A 13,632-nucleotide genomic window follows, 5' to 3' on the forward strand; every position below is an offset into this window, starting at 1 on the left:
ATTGTTCTTAGTTTTTATGATGACAGATCACATGGAACTGAGACCTGATTGACGAAATCCAGCTCTGTTGTACATATATGAAGAAGAAATAAATGTTAACAATTTGCATTGGGCTTGTGTTCAGCCTTCATATGTATCAAGATCCGGGATGCTCTTAACAATAAGCTCACAGAAACATTGCCCCTTCTCCTCCATTTTCCCATATAACTGACGCTACCTATCGTATCGTGTGTGAAACATTTTGTTGCAAACTGTGTTGTCAGCTAACATGGAAAGTTTTCATGAGCTGTAATGACAGCAATGAATTCAGCACCACGATATTGCTGCCAATTTCAAAATCATCTCAATCACTTCAAAGCAATTATATTAGAAACTTGATTTGACTGTTTGGATTTATTATTGTTATGTGTACCTAGCTACAGTGAAATGTTTTGTTTGCATGCTGTACAGGCATATCATACCACACAGCATGGATCAGGGAAATAGAACAGACCGAGGAATACAATGTTACAGCTGTACAGAAGGTTCACAGAGACCGAGGTCAACATCAAGTTTCATGTAATTTCCATACTTAAATAATGATTAGATTAGATTAGATTCCCTATAGTGTGGAAACAGGCCCTTCGGCCCATCAAGTCCACACCACCCCTCCGAAGAGTAACCCATCTGACTAATTTCCTTCTGACTAATGGACCTACGGGCAATAACTACGGGCAATTTAACATGGCCAATTCACCTGACCTGCACATCTTTGGATTGTGGGAGGAAAATGGAGCACCCAGAGGAAACCCACACAGACACGGGGAGAACGTGCAAACTCCACACAGACAGTCACCCAAGGCTGGAATCGAACCTGGGACCCTGGTGCTGTGAGGCAGCAGTGCTAGGAGAGTGAAGCTGTTGAAATTTATAACATAACCTAAAAGTCATGATCCTGTCTAAAGCCTTACAATGCTCTCCTGTTCAAATGTTTTTAAGCTACCTGCATTAATACAAAACAGCTTCTCGTTTTTATGATAACAGTCCATGTGATTAATTCTCTGCCAATTAAATAAAAAACACAATGAACCAGACGGCCAAATATAAGCCATGAAGGTTAGAGTTCCCACAGTGTGGAGACAGTCCCTTCAGCTCACACCAACCCTCCAAAGAGTAATGCTCCCAGACTCATTTCCTTCTGACCGATGCACCTAGCACGATGGGTAATTTAGCATCACCAATCCACATGGCCGGCACATCTTTGGATTGTGGGAGGAAACTGGAGCAAACCCAGGGACAATGGGCAAACTCCACACAGACAGTTGCCTAAACCTGGAATCGAACCTAGGTGCCTGGCGCTATGAGACTGCAGTGTTTTCGCTGGAAGAATGGCAACCGAAAGGAGACTCGTAGAGGTCTACAACATCATGAGAGGCATAGATGGGGCAGACATTCAGAGGCATTATCCCCCTCAGGATTGAAGCTTCATCACGGGATGGGGACACAGGCTCAAGGGAGGGAGTCAAGCAGAACTTGGAAATGCATCATGATTCCTTCACTGTCACAGGTCAAAATCCTGGAACCCCCTCCCTCACAGCGCTATGGACATCTCCGTACCGAGTATACCACAGTATTTTGAGAATGCAGTTCACCGCCATCTTCTCCAGTGCAGGGAGAGATAACCATCAAATATTGGCTGAGCCAGGAATACCCACATACCATAAATAAATAAAAAAAGAACAATCCCATTATAATCAATTCAACACCTCAAAGTCAGTTAAATGGTGTCTGATGATGATAGACAGATGAAATGTATTTGACTAGCAGTGATCTGTTGATTGGGACAGCCGACTGAGATGGGTGATTTTAATATTCACATTAAATAGATGTGAAATTTGCTTCAGTAAACTGCAAATCATGATAAAAATGAATCATTAAGAAGAAGGTTCCAAATTGTTTTTGATGCACAGCACATGTCATGAAAAATCTTGGGCATCAAATTGATTTGTTTTGATTATTGTGTGGTTTCTGTACATATATTTTTATGGTTTAATTCTACCATGCAATAAGCAATGGCGAAGAACAATGTCTTGCTGGAGACCAGCTTGAAAATCTCTCCCACTGGAAATGAGCAATAATCAATCATTTTTCAGATGTTCTGGCACTACCATCTCATAGATGTGTTACAATGCAGAGGAAGGCCATTTGACCCATTGTGTCCATACTGGCCTCCTAAAAAGCAAATCATGTATCACTGTTCCACCAATCCATTTCTTACATTTGGGGATGGCACGGTGGCACAGTAGTTAGCACTCCTGCCTCACAACATCAGGGACTGGGTTCAATTCCAGCCTCGAGTGACTGTGTGGAGTTTGCACATTCTCCCAGTGGCTGCACGGGTTTCCTTCGTGTGCTCCGGTTTCCTCCCACAGTCCAAAGGTGTGCAGGTCAGGTGAATTGGTCATGCTAAATTGTCCGTAGTGTTCAGGATGTGTAGGTTAGAGACATTAGTCAGGGGTAAATGTGGGATGATAGGGTAGGACAACGGATCTGAGCGTGTTACTCTTCAGAGGGTCAGTTTGGACTTGTTGGGCCGAAGGGCCTGTTTCCACACTGTAGGGATTCTAATCTCTGCACGATCCTCCTCTGCAGATATTAAGAATATTTAGAACACATGAAAAAAATGTAAGACACAGAAGGAGGCCATTCTTAACTTAGGAGATGTGGAGCAGGATCCTTTAGTTTAACTCAAACACCAACCTTTTCCAATCCTAACCTGTCTCAACTTCACTTCCATTCATCTTGATGAACACTCAAAGGCTTGAATCATGATAAATAATAGAAACAAAAGATGCTCAGGCAGCACCTTCCAAACCCACTAATGAAGAACATTAATGAACCAACAAGAAATTCATGATCATCATTAAGCTTTAAACTGAATTTTTAAAAATTGAATTTAAATTCCACATCAGCAAGGGTGGGATTTGAGTCTGGATTTCTCAAACATTACCTGGGTCTCTGGGTAAAACAATAAAAATACTCCCCAAGGCAAAGTTTGTGGCAGAATAGGATGAGGAGTCTGGTGAAGCCTATTTCGGTACAAAACAGAAAGTGCAGGACAAACTCAGTAGGTCTAGCAGTGTGTGTGAGGGAAACAGAGTCACAGTTACAAATCCAGTGACCCGTCATCAGACCTTATCTATCTCAATGTTGTGAGCTCCTTGCATTATCTTTTATGCTGTCCACAAATGGTTCCAGCAAGTTTCTTTCTAGGCAAAGGAGAATTGTCAATTAAGGGGGATTATGGATTGTTAAATGTCTTATTGATGGCCCAATTCACCTCATTAATATTTAGTTAAATAATTTAACAAGCTAGACATCTGGAAATTTCGACATGGCAATCAGAGCGGCACCTGACAAATTCAGCTCACTGCCTGCTCCCTGAGACCTTCATTGAGCACCAACATTCTCAGGGCATGGGCACAGGCCGCATGCACTCCACGTCCACACAGATTGGCATCTGACATGTGCCAGACTCTAACAAATCTCCTGGCATTCTTTCATGCCAATGCTCCACCTTAGGCTGCTCCAGTAACTCTCATAGTAATGTAGCAGCAAGGACACTGCATGGACACTCAGCGACTCTTATAGCCTGGGCCAGGCTTGTACGCCTGGGTTTTCTGTTTGCTGTCATAGCGCTGACCCACTCTGAACCCATCTGGATGTCCATAGCATCGCTACCATACTTTCCCTCTTTCGCCAGAGATACAAAGCTCATTTTAGAAAAAAAATACAGTGTGGAACCAGGCTATTCAGCCCATCAAATCCATACTGACCCTCAGAAGACCATCCCCCCCAGATCCACCATCCTGCTCTATCCCTGTAACCCTATATTCCTCACCATTATTCCACCTAGCCTGCACATCTTTGGTCAATGGGCCAAAACCAGAGCACCTAGAGGAAACCCATACACTCTCAGGGAGAATGTGCAAACTCCACACAGACAGTTATCAAGAATGGAATCGAAACCTGGGTTCCTGACACTGTGAGGCATCAGTACTAACCTCTGAGCCACTGTGCCACCCAGTTCTGTCTTGTCTTGCTACTTAGCACGGATACTTACCATAAGCCCTTCCTGAAGAAGGGCTTATGCCCGAAATGTCAATTCTCCTGTTCCCTGGATGCTGCCTGACCTGCTGCGCTTTTCCAGCAACACACTTTCAGCTCTGATCTCCAGCATCTGCAGACCTCACTTTCTCCTCCACTTAGCACAGATGCAAAGCCAACAAGCTTGTCAGGAAGCCTTAGTCAAGGGGGAGAGCCTTCACTCACGGGGTCCCTGTCCAGTAAGTCAAGAGCAACCTCCAACATCAATCCCTGGGCCCGGTCATGGTCAGTCAGCCAGACGGGATGCTCAGGATTAACTGAATGTCAGGCAGCCCAATACCCATCTTGACTCTTTCTGCCCCACTGTGGGCTGCTTTCCTCCTGGGATGTGGGAGGGGCAGGACTGAAGGGAGATGAAAGTGGGTGACACAGCTGTTGCTGTAGGTGCAGGAGGGAAGGTGACCTGAATGACTGAGTAGGCAGCTCAGAGGGGCATGGAGGGTTAGTGGTGTCAAAGATTGGCATGGATGATAGCAAGTGAGGAAAGATGTTGTGTGTAATAGTGAGTATGATACAGCATGAGCCAGGGGTGATATAAGGTGATATGAGGTGGATATAGAAGAAGAGAGATGGAGTGAGTGTAAGGTATCAGAGAGAAGGTAATGGCACTTACTCTGGCAGAGTAAAGAAGGACACCTTTGACAGAAAGTTTACCCTGGCTGGTGCAGCTAAACCAGGAAATATAGTCTCAGAATAAGGATTGTGAAGAAGGCGATTGATATGCTTTCCTTTATTGGTCAGAGCTTTGAGTACAGGAGTTGAGAGGTCATGTTGCAGCTATACAAGACACTTGTGGAATATTGTGTGCATTTCTGGTCTCCCTCCTATTGGAAGGATGTTGTGAAACCTGAAAAAGTTCAGAAAGATTTACAAGAATGTTGCCGGGGTTGGAGGGTTTGAGCGACAGAGAGAAGTTGGACAGGCTGGGGTTGATTTCCCTGAAATGTCGGATGCTGAGGAGTGACATTATCAAGGTTTATAAAATCATGAGGAGCATGGATAGGATAAATAGTCAGGTTATTTTTCTTGGGATAAGGAGTCTAGAATTAGAGGGCATAGGTTTAGGGTGAGAGGGGAAAGATTTAAAAGGGACCTAAGGGGCAACTTGTTCACGCAAAGTGTGGAGTGTGTATGGCATAGGCTGTCAGAGGAAGATGTGGAGGCTAGTGCAATTACAACATTTAAAAGGCACCTGAATGGAAATAGGAAAAGGAAGGGTTTGGAGGGATATGGGCCAAGTACTGGCAAATGAGACTAGATTAATTTAGGATATCTGGTCAGCATGGATGAGTTGGACTGAAGGGTCTGTTTCCATTCTGTACATCTCTATGATTCTCTAACTGCTTAAGACTGAGGTAAGGAGAAATGTCTTCACTCAAAGGGGACGAATCTTTGGAAATTCTACACTTAAATCAGCTGTGGGAGCAAATTTATTTATAATCAGCTGTCCACTGACTCTTGAAAGATTTCCTTCATGCACACTGGGTATAATGTTGGCACAAGGTTGGTGATCCAAAAAAGTGTGGCGCTGGAAAAGCACAGCACGTCAGGCAGCATTCGAGGAGCAGGAGAGTCGATGTTTCAAGCATAAGCTCTTCATCAGGAATGTGGGGGACCCCAAGGGGGCTGAGAGATAAATGGGAGGTGGGTGGGGCTGGGAGAAGGTAGTTAGGAATGCGATAAGTGGATGAAGGTGGGCCGTGACGGTGCTAGGCCAGAGTGGAGGGTGGAGTGGATATGTGGGAAGGAAGATGGACGGGTAGGACTGTTCAAGAGGGTGGTGCCAATTTGGAAGGTTGGATCTAGGATAAGTTGGAGGGAGGGGAGATGAGGAAACAAGTGAAATCGACATTGATTCCATGTGATAGGAGGTCCCAGTGCGGAAGATGAGGTGTTCTTCCTCCAGTCGTCAGGTGGCTAGAATTTGGCAGTGGAGGAGGCCCAGGACTTGTATGTCCTTAGTGGAGTGGGAGGGTGAGTTGAAGGGACCTGCCACAGGGTAGTGGTGTTGTTTGGTGCGTGTGTCCCAGAGATGTTCTCTGAAACATTCCGCAAGTTGGCATCCTGTCTCCCCAATGTAGAGGAGACCACATTGACAGCAACTGACACAGTAGATGAGGTGTTTGAAGGTGCAGGAAAGTCCTCACATTCTCCTAGGCTAGGATCCTAGGATTTGAATCCCAACAGGCAAGCTGGTGGAATTTGATTAAAATTAATTTTTTAAAATCTGGAATTGATACCTAGTCAAATTGCAATATTGTTGTAAAAATGCTTTTGCTTCACAAATAACCTGGTGAAAGGAAATCTGCTGGCCTTACCTGGTTTAGCCTACATGTGACTCTATATCGACAGCAACGTGGTTTACTCTGAAATGGGCTAGCTAGCCATCAATGTCCTGCCTGAAATAAAGAAAGAGCATGTATTTATAAGGTTGGTTAAGATCCCTAACTGATGATACGATGCAACAAGTCTGATTCCAAAATGAAACCTGGCTTAAGTTATCACATTTTCTTTTAGTTAACATTGGTGGTATTCACTGGAACATAGTCACACTTTCTTTAGCAACACAATAGGTGCTTATTACACAAGAAAAAAATCTCACTATGAATACAGTTAAAAAAAATTTAAAAAAATCTCACAACACAAAGTTTTGACCTATTTCCCAACATCATCATTTTACAGTGATTTAAATCCTTTGTCTAAAATATTTAAGGTTAATTTAATTGATTGACCCCAGTTTCTATCCTGTGAACTTCTTACATAAACATTCATAAGACCTAGAGCTTAGACTTTCTCAGTTTCTAATAAATTGCAGATTTCTACCAACAGTCTTAGACTTGAAGTTGTACACTATTGTTTCCCACTGAAAGAAAACTAAGAGAAAAATTACATCTATTTTTTTAATCCTGTCAGGATTCCTCCAAACTGCTCCAAAAGCTTTAAATATATAGTTTGCTAAGCTAAGATAAATCCTCAATTAAACTGAGGCAAAAATAAGTTAAGCCTTCAATGATTAAACCACTGCTGTAAACCACAACACTAATAAGCAATTTTTCATTAACACCCCAGGGGTTCCTGCTGTCTGACACATTGTGCATTAGGTTGAAAATCACACAACACCAGGTTATAGTCCAACAGGTTTAATTGGAAGCACTAGCTTTCGGAGTGCTGCTTCTTCATCAGGTGGCTGTGGAGCAGGACCATAAGACACAGAATTTATAGCAAAAGATTAGTGTCATGCAGCATTTTTGCACCATTTTGAATGGGTTGCCGATCCCCCGCAGGACTTCAGCCACGGTTCAGTCGATCGGCAACCAGTTCAAATTGGAGCAAAAATGTTGCACGTTAAGGAAGAGAAATGGACAACAAATGGGTGGCGTGCCAGCATAGCCACTGATTATTTTCATTATTCTGAAGAAACGGGAACTCTTAAATTCCCCACCAGCCAAGGGAAAAATAAAACTCGCGCATTTTCTTTACTTGAACCTCCCAAGAACCTTCATCTGATACACGAGGAGCAAGAATCCAAAATATGAATTTTGAGGACAATTTGAAGCTTTTCAAAGTTTGTTAGCACCTGTCCCTGGAGTGTGTAGTCTAGCCTGCCCTCTAGAGTGTAAAAACCAGAATTGTAACTGGGATTTGTGACTGGTTGAAATATTTAACACAAACAGTTCATTTGCACCACGGCCTGTCCAGCATAACCAATTCACAATTTGACAGCATCACAATGTTGTCAATGTGCTGCATGTGTCCAAAGAAATATAAAGACATGTAATTTTAGGTTAACACTAGATTGATTCCAGAGGTGAACAATTTGTCATATGAAGAGAATTTGCGCAGTTTAGGCCAATACACACTGGAGTTTAGAAAAATGAGAGGAGATCTAATTGAGGAACATAAGTTGCTAAAAGGGATTCACAAAGCATCCTCCCTACATCTGCTCTGTGAATCCCTTAGCAACTTATAGGGCAGTATAGAACGAGGGGTCATCATTTTAGGATAAGGGGTAACAGATTTAAAACAGAGATGAGGCGGAATTACTTCTCTCAAAGGGTTGTGAATCTGTGAAACCTACTATCCCAGAATGCCAGGACATTAAGTTGGTAGATTTTTAAATAGTATTGAAAGTGTTATGGGGAGCAGACACAACAGTGGGGTTGAGGGCGACATGAGATCAGCCATTCTCGTATTAAACAGTGGAGCAGGCTCTAGGGGCTGAACTGCTGACCCCTGCTCCTAGTTCTTATGTTCTAACACAATGTGGAAGACAGGTTTAAGGGCAGAAAATGGCCATGAATATGTCACCAGAATATTTATTTATTCATTTGTGGGATGTGGGCATCGCTGGCTGGCCTGCATTTATTGCCCCCTCCCCATAGTTGCCCTTGAGAATGTGGTGGTGAGCTGCCTTCATGAATTGCTGCAGTCCACTTGCTGTCCACAATGCCCTTAGGGAGGGAACTCCAGGAATTTGACACAACGACAGTGAAAAAACTGCAATGTATTTCTAAGTCAGGGTGGTGACTGGCTTGAGGGGGAATGTGAAGGTAGTGGTGTTCCCAAGTATCTGCTGCACTTGTCCTTCTAAATGGAAGTGATCATGAGTTATGGAAGTTGCTGTCTGAGGATTTTTGGTGAATTTCTGCAGTGCATCTTGTACATAATGTGCACTGCTGCTACTAAGCTTTGGTGGTGGAGGGAGTGGATGTTTGTGGATGTGGTGCCAATCAAGTGGGCTGTTTTGTCCTGGGATGATGCCAAGCTTCTTGAGTGTTGTTGGGATTACAAGATCATTCATTACTGCTGGGGTCTAGTACACACATTGAAGTTTCTCTACTTATTTCATTCATTTTTTTTTCAAAACAGTCATGAAAATCAGCCTTTAATTCCCATAAACATGCTGAAATTGCTAAAGAATTTAGCACATTATCTAATATTTGTAATGTATATTTATAAATTTTCACTTGCTAGTCCCCTATCATTATAACACAAGTAGAACTTGTTTATTGCTTTGTTACATTGTATCCCTGGATATTTAAAGGTAATCATTGACTGCATTTTGCTAGACTTCAGCTGGAGTATTGTGCCCAGTTGTGGGCATCACATGTTAAGAAAGATGTTGATGCACTGGGGACAGTGCAGGAGTGATCTACACGATGCTTCCAGGAATGAGATACTTCCGTGATGAGGATATAGAACATAGAACATTACATCGCAGTACAGGCCCTTTGGCCCTCGATGTTGCGTTGACCTGTCATACTAATCTGAAGCTCATCTAACCTACACTATTCCATGTACGTCCATATGCTTGTCCAATGACGACTTAAATGTACTTAAATTTGGCGAATCTACTACCGTTGCAGGCAAAGCATTCCATACCCTTCCTACTCTCTGAGTAAAGAAACTATCTCTTAAATCTGTCCTATATCTATCGCCTGTCAATTTAAAGCTATGCCCCCTCGTGCTCGCCGTCACCATACTTGGAAAAAGGCTCTCCCTGTCAACCCTATCTAACCGTCTGATAGATTGAAGAAGATGGGAAGGAGATTTCATAGAGTTTTTCAAAATCATGAGTGGCCTGTATAGAACAGTAAGTGGAGAACTGCTCCTGCTCATGAATGGAATAAGGAACAGAGGGCATCAATTTAATATCAGAGGAGAGAGAAACACAGTTAATTTTTTTTTAAAGCTCCAAGGTGGCTGCCTGAATCAGACATCCGTGTGTCTGCACACCAACCAGCACGCACAAATCGTGTGAGCACTTGTGCAGCTTAGGGAACATATTGGTTAGTGGAACACAATATCTGGGGAGGTTCTGTTTCAGCAGAAAGTGAGGACTGCAGATGCTGGAGATCAGAGCCCAAGACTGTGGTGCTGGAAAAGCACAGCAGGTCAGGCAGCATCCGAGGAGCAGGAGAATCGATGTTTCGGGCATAAGCCCTTCATCAGGAAAGAGACTTGTGGGTCGGTAGGGTTGGGGGGGAAAGGGATTAAGAGATAAATGGGAAGGGGGTAGGGATAGAGGGAAGATGGCTGAGAATGCAATAGGTAGATGATGGTGAGGAGGAAGATGATAGGTCAGAGAGGAGGGACCCAAAGGATATTTCCACATCTGACAGAAATTTACCTCTCCATCCACCAATGTCATCTACTGTATCCGTTGCACCCGATGTGGTCTCCTCTACATTGGGGAGACAGGATGCCTCCTTGTGGATCATTTCAGAGAACATTTCATGGATACCAGTACCAACCAACCCCACCGGCCCACGGCTGAACACTTCAACTCCCCCTCCCACTCTGTCAAGGACATGTAGGTCTTGGGCCTCCTCCATCACCAAACCCTCACCACCCGATGCCTGGAGGAAGAACGCCTCATATTTCACCTTGGGACCATGCAACCACACGAGATGAATGTAGATTTCAACAGTTTCCTCATTTCCTCTTCCACCCCCCCACATTATCCCATCCCAAGCCTCCAACTTGGCACTGCCCTCCTGACCTGTCCATCACCTTTCCCATCTATCCACTCCGCCCTCCTCTCTGACCTATCACCTTCTCCCTCACCTTCATCTACCTATTGCATTCTCAGTCACCTTCTCTCTAGGGCCACCATATTCCCATTTATCTCTCAGCCCCCCTGGCCACAGGCCTCATTCCTGATGAAGGGCTTAGCCCGAAACATCAATTCTCCTGCTCCTCAGATGCTGCCTGACCTGCTGTGCTTTTCCAGCACCACACTCTAGGTTCTGTTTCTGTCAAAACTGTATTGTGCCATCTATTGGACACAGATCTGTAACTGAGGACCCACAACCAACATTGGTTTGGAGGAATTGTCTTACAAACAAAGGTTAAACAGTTTGGGACTTTACTCACTGGAGTTGAGAAGAGTGAGAGATGGTCACACTGAAACATATAGTATTCTTAAGGAGCTTGACAGGATAAATACTGAGAGAATCTTTCTGGCAGAATCTAGGACCTGAGGGTAAAATCTTCACTGAATCTAAGATTGTGATAAGAGGAATTTCTTCTCTCTGAGAGTTGAGAGTCTTTGGAACTCATTGCCACAGAGGCCAGTGGGAGCAGTGTGTATATTAAAGGCTGAGACAGAGAGATTCATGATCAGTCACGGAATCAAGGGTTACGGGGAAAGGGCAGGAAGGTGGACATGAGGAATTTCAGATCAGCAAAGATCCTATTAAAATGCAGCGCAGGTTTGAGGGGTCGAATGGCCTACTTCTGTTCCAATTTCTCACAGTTTATGGTCACTGCTCTGAAAGTTGATGTAATTCAGTCTCGGACTTTTCACTCTTTCCAAGCAATAACAGCAGCTTCGACAAAAATCAGTCAGTTTTCAGTTCATAACATTGGCTTGGTCTCAAGTGTCCTGCTCCTATTGAGTGGAAAATATCTTAAAATGTCAGTCTGCAGCCATCAAAGCAGAAGCTCTGACGTACCCTGAGGTTGTTGTGGTTCTGTTCGCCGAGCTGTTCTGTTCAGCTCGACGAACAGAACTACAACAACGAGCACCCGAGCTACAAATCTTCTCACAAACTTTGAACTCTGAGGTTACAGGTGGCACTGACTGCCTCTGTCAGAGCCAGAAAAACAGCTGTACACCATCCCCAGGACATTTATCAACAGAACAGGATAGTATTTAATGAATACCCAGATGGTTCACAAACACAGCGATGTTCTGCAGATTTATGCATGGGACATTACCATGACACCTGAGTCATCTGTTGCTTATTTATTCCAGCAAGAAGATAAAGTGGACATTTACAACTTGTTTGATGTCACCTATCTACTTGAAATTGAGAGTAATTAGGGGAGTTAATATGGGATAGAATGTCATAACATCCAAGGCTGTAGGCCAAATACTATAAAGTGGGATTGGTGTAGATTTAGAGTAGTCTTGTCAGTATAGAATTGAAGGTCTCTTCTGCAACATATGATTCAATGATTCCATGATTTATATTGTTGATTCTGAGGGGAATTGAATACAATAGTATGCTTCAGTCGCACAGGGAGCTAGTGAGACCACATCTGGATACTGCACGCAGTCTTGGTCTCCTTATTTCAGGAAGGATGTAAATATTTTGGAGAAGCTTCACCAGAATGATATCAAGAATGAGCATCTGGTCTTATGAGGATAGATTAGATTCCCTGCAGTGTGGGAACAGGCCTTTCGGCCCAACAAGTCCACACCAACCCTCTGAAGAGTAACCCACCCAGTCCAATTTCCCTCTGACTAATGCACCTAACACTATGGGGCAAATTAGCATGGCTAATTCACCTGGCCTGCACATCTTTGGACTGTGGGAGGAAACCAGAGAACCTGGAGGAAACCCATGCAGACACGGGGAGAATGTGCAAACTCCACACAGACAGTCACCCGAGGCTGGAATCGAACCTGGGACCTTGGTGCTGTGAGGCAGCAGCGCTAACCACTGAGCCACCATGCCACCACTAGATTCTTGATTCCAGTTTAGGATTGTCACTGTTGGAACTTAGATGAGTGGAGGGTAATTTGATTGTAACATGTAAAGTGCTGAAACCTTTCCTCTTCTGAAAGTATCTAGAAATCAATGGAATTGTTTAAATATCATGATCATGGCTGTCCATGGGAGTAGTTTTATAATTCCATATTTATTTTGAATTTAAATTCCATCAATTGTCATGGTGGGATTTGGGCACACATTCCTAGAGCATAAGCTTACTTGTCTGCGTTCCCAGTCCAGTGATGTTACCATCACAGCATCATTGCCCCATTCTTAGTGTAATCATGAACAACTTCAATGTTACCTAAATGCTGGTTGTTAGAGAGTTTTGTGGCATATGGTACAGTCCTTACCTCTGGGCCTGCAGGTCCTGTTTCAACTCCCACCCCAGGATGATATGGAGGTCTATTGAGGTATGTCATAACATGTGTAAACAGATTAATTTAAAAATAAATAAATAAAAGCTGGTTTTTCAATGCAGGATTTAACCATACACCAAAAACAAATTGCAACTTATTTTCAAACCTGGCCTTTCCCATTTCTCATCAAAGGTCACTAATCATAAGAAATAAAACACCAATAAATGGTGGAGACGCCTCAAGGATCAGAATTGCATACTCCTGCTTCTAGTTCTTATGTCCTTATGTTCTAGTGAAATATTCCAAAACTATACTTAATGAGAACCCTCTCTACTGATATAATCAATCTATCAGAGCTTTGCACCCAACATCGTGGTTGCGGTGAAAGAGATCAAAGGATATAGGGGAGAAAGCAGGAACAGGAGACTGAGCTGGATCCTCAGCCATGAGCATATTGAATAGTGGAGGAGGAATGAAGGGCCGAATGTCTTACTCTTGTAATAATTTTCTTTATTTCTGCATCTCTACACTACCTTAATGCAGCCTGACACTGAATTATTCTGGCTATCTTTATTTTATTATTATTTTAAAGCTCCAATTTTATTTCAGACAACAGCATTTGCCTT

Source organism: Chiloscyllium plagiosum, unplaced genomic scaffold (genome assembly GCF_037043375.1).
Source record: "Chiloscyllium plagiosum isolate Xiang-an unplaced genomic scaffold, Cpla_swu_hap1 HiC_scaffold_18, whole genome shotgun sequence".
Classification (NCBI taxonomy): domain Eukaryota; kingdom Metazoa; phylum Chordata; class Chondrichthyes; order Orectolobiformes; family Hemiscylliidae; genus Chiloscyllium; species Chiloscyllium plagiosum.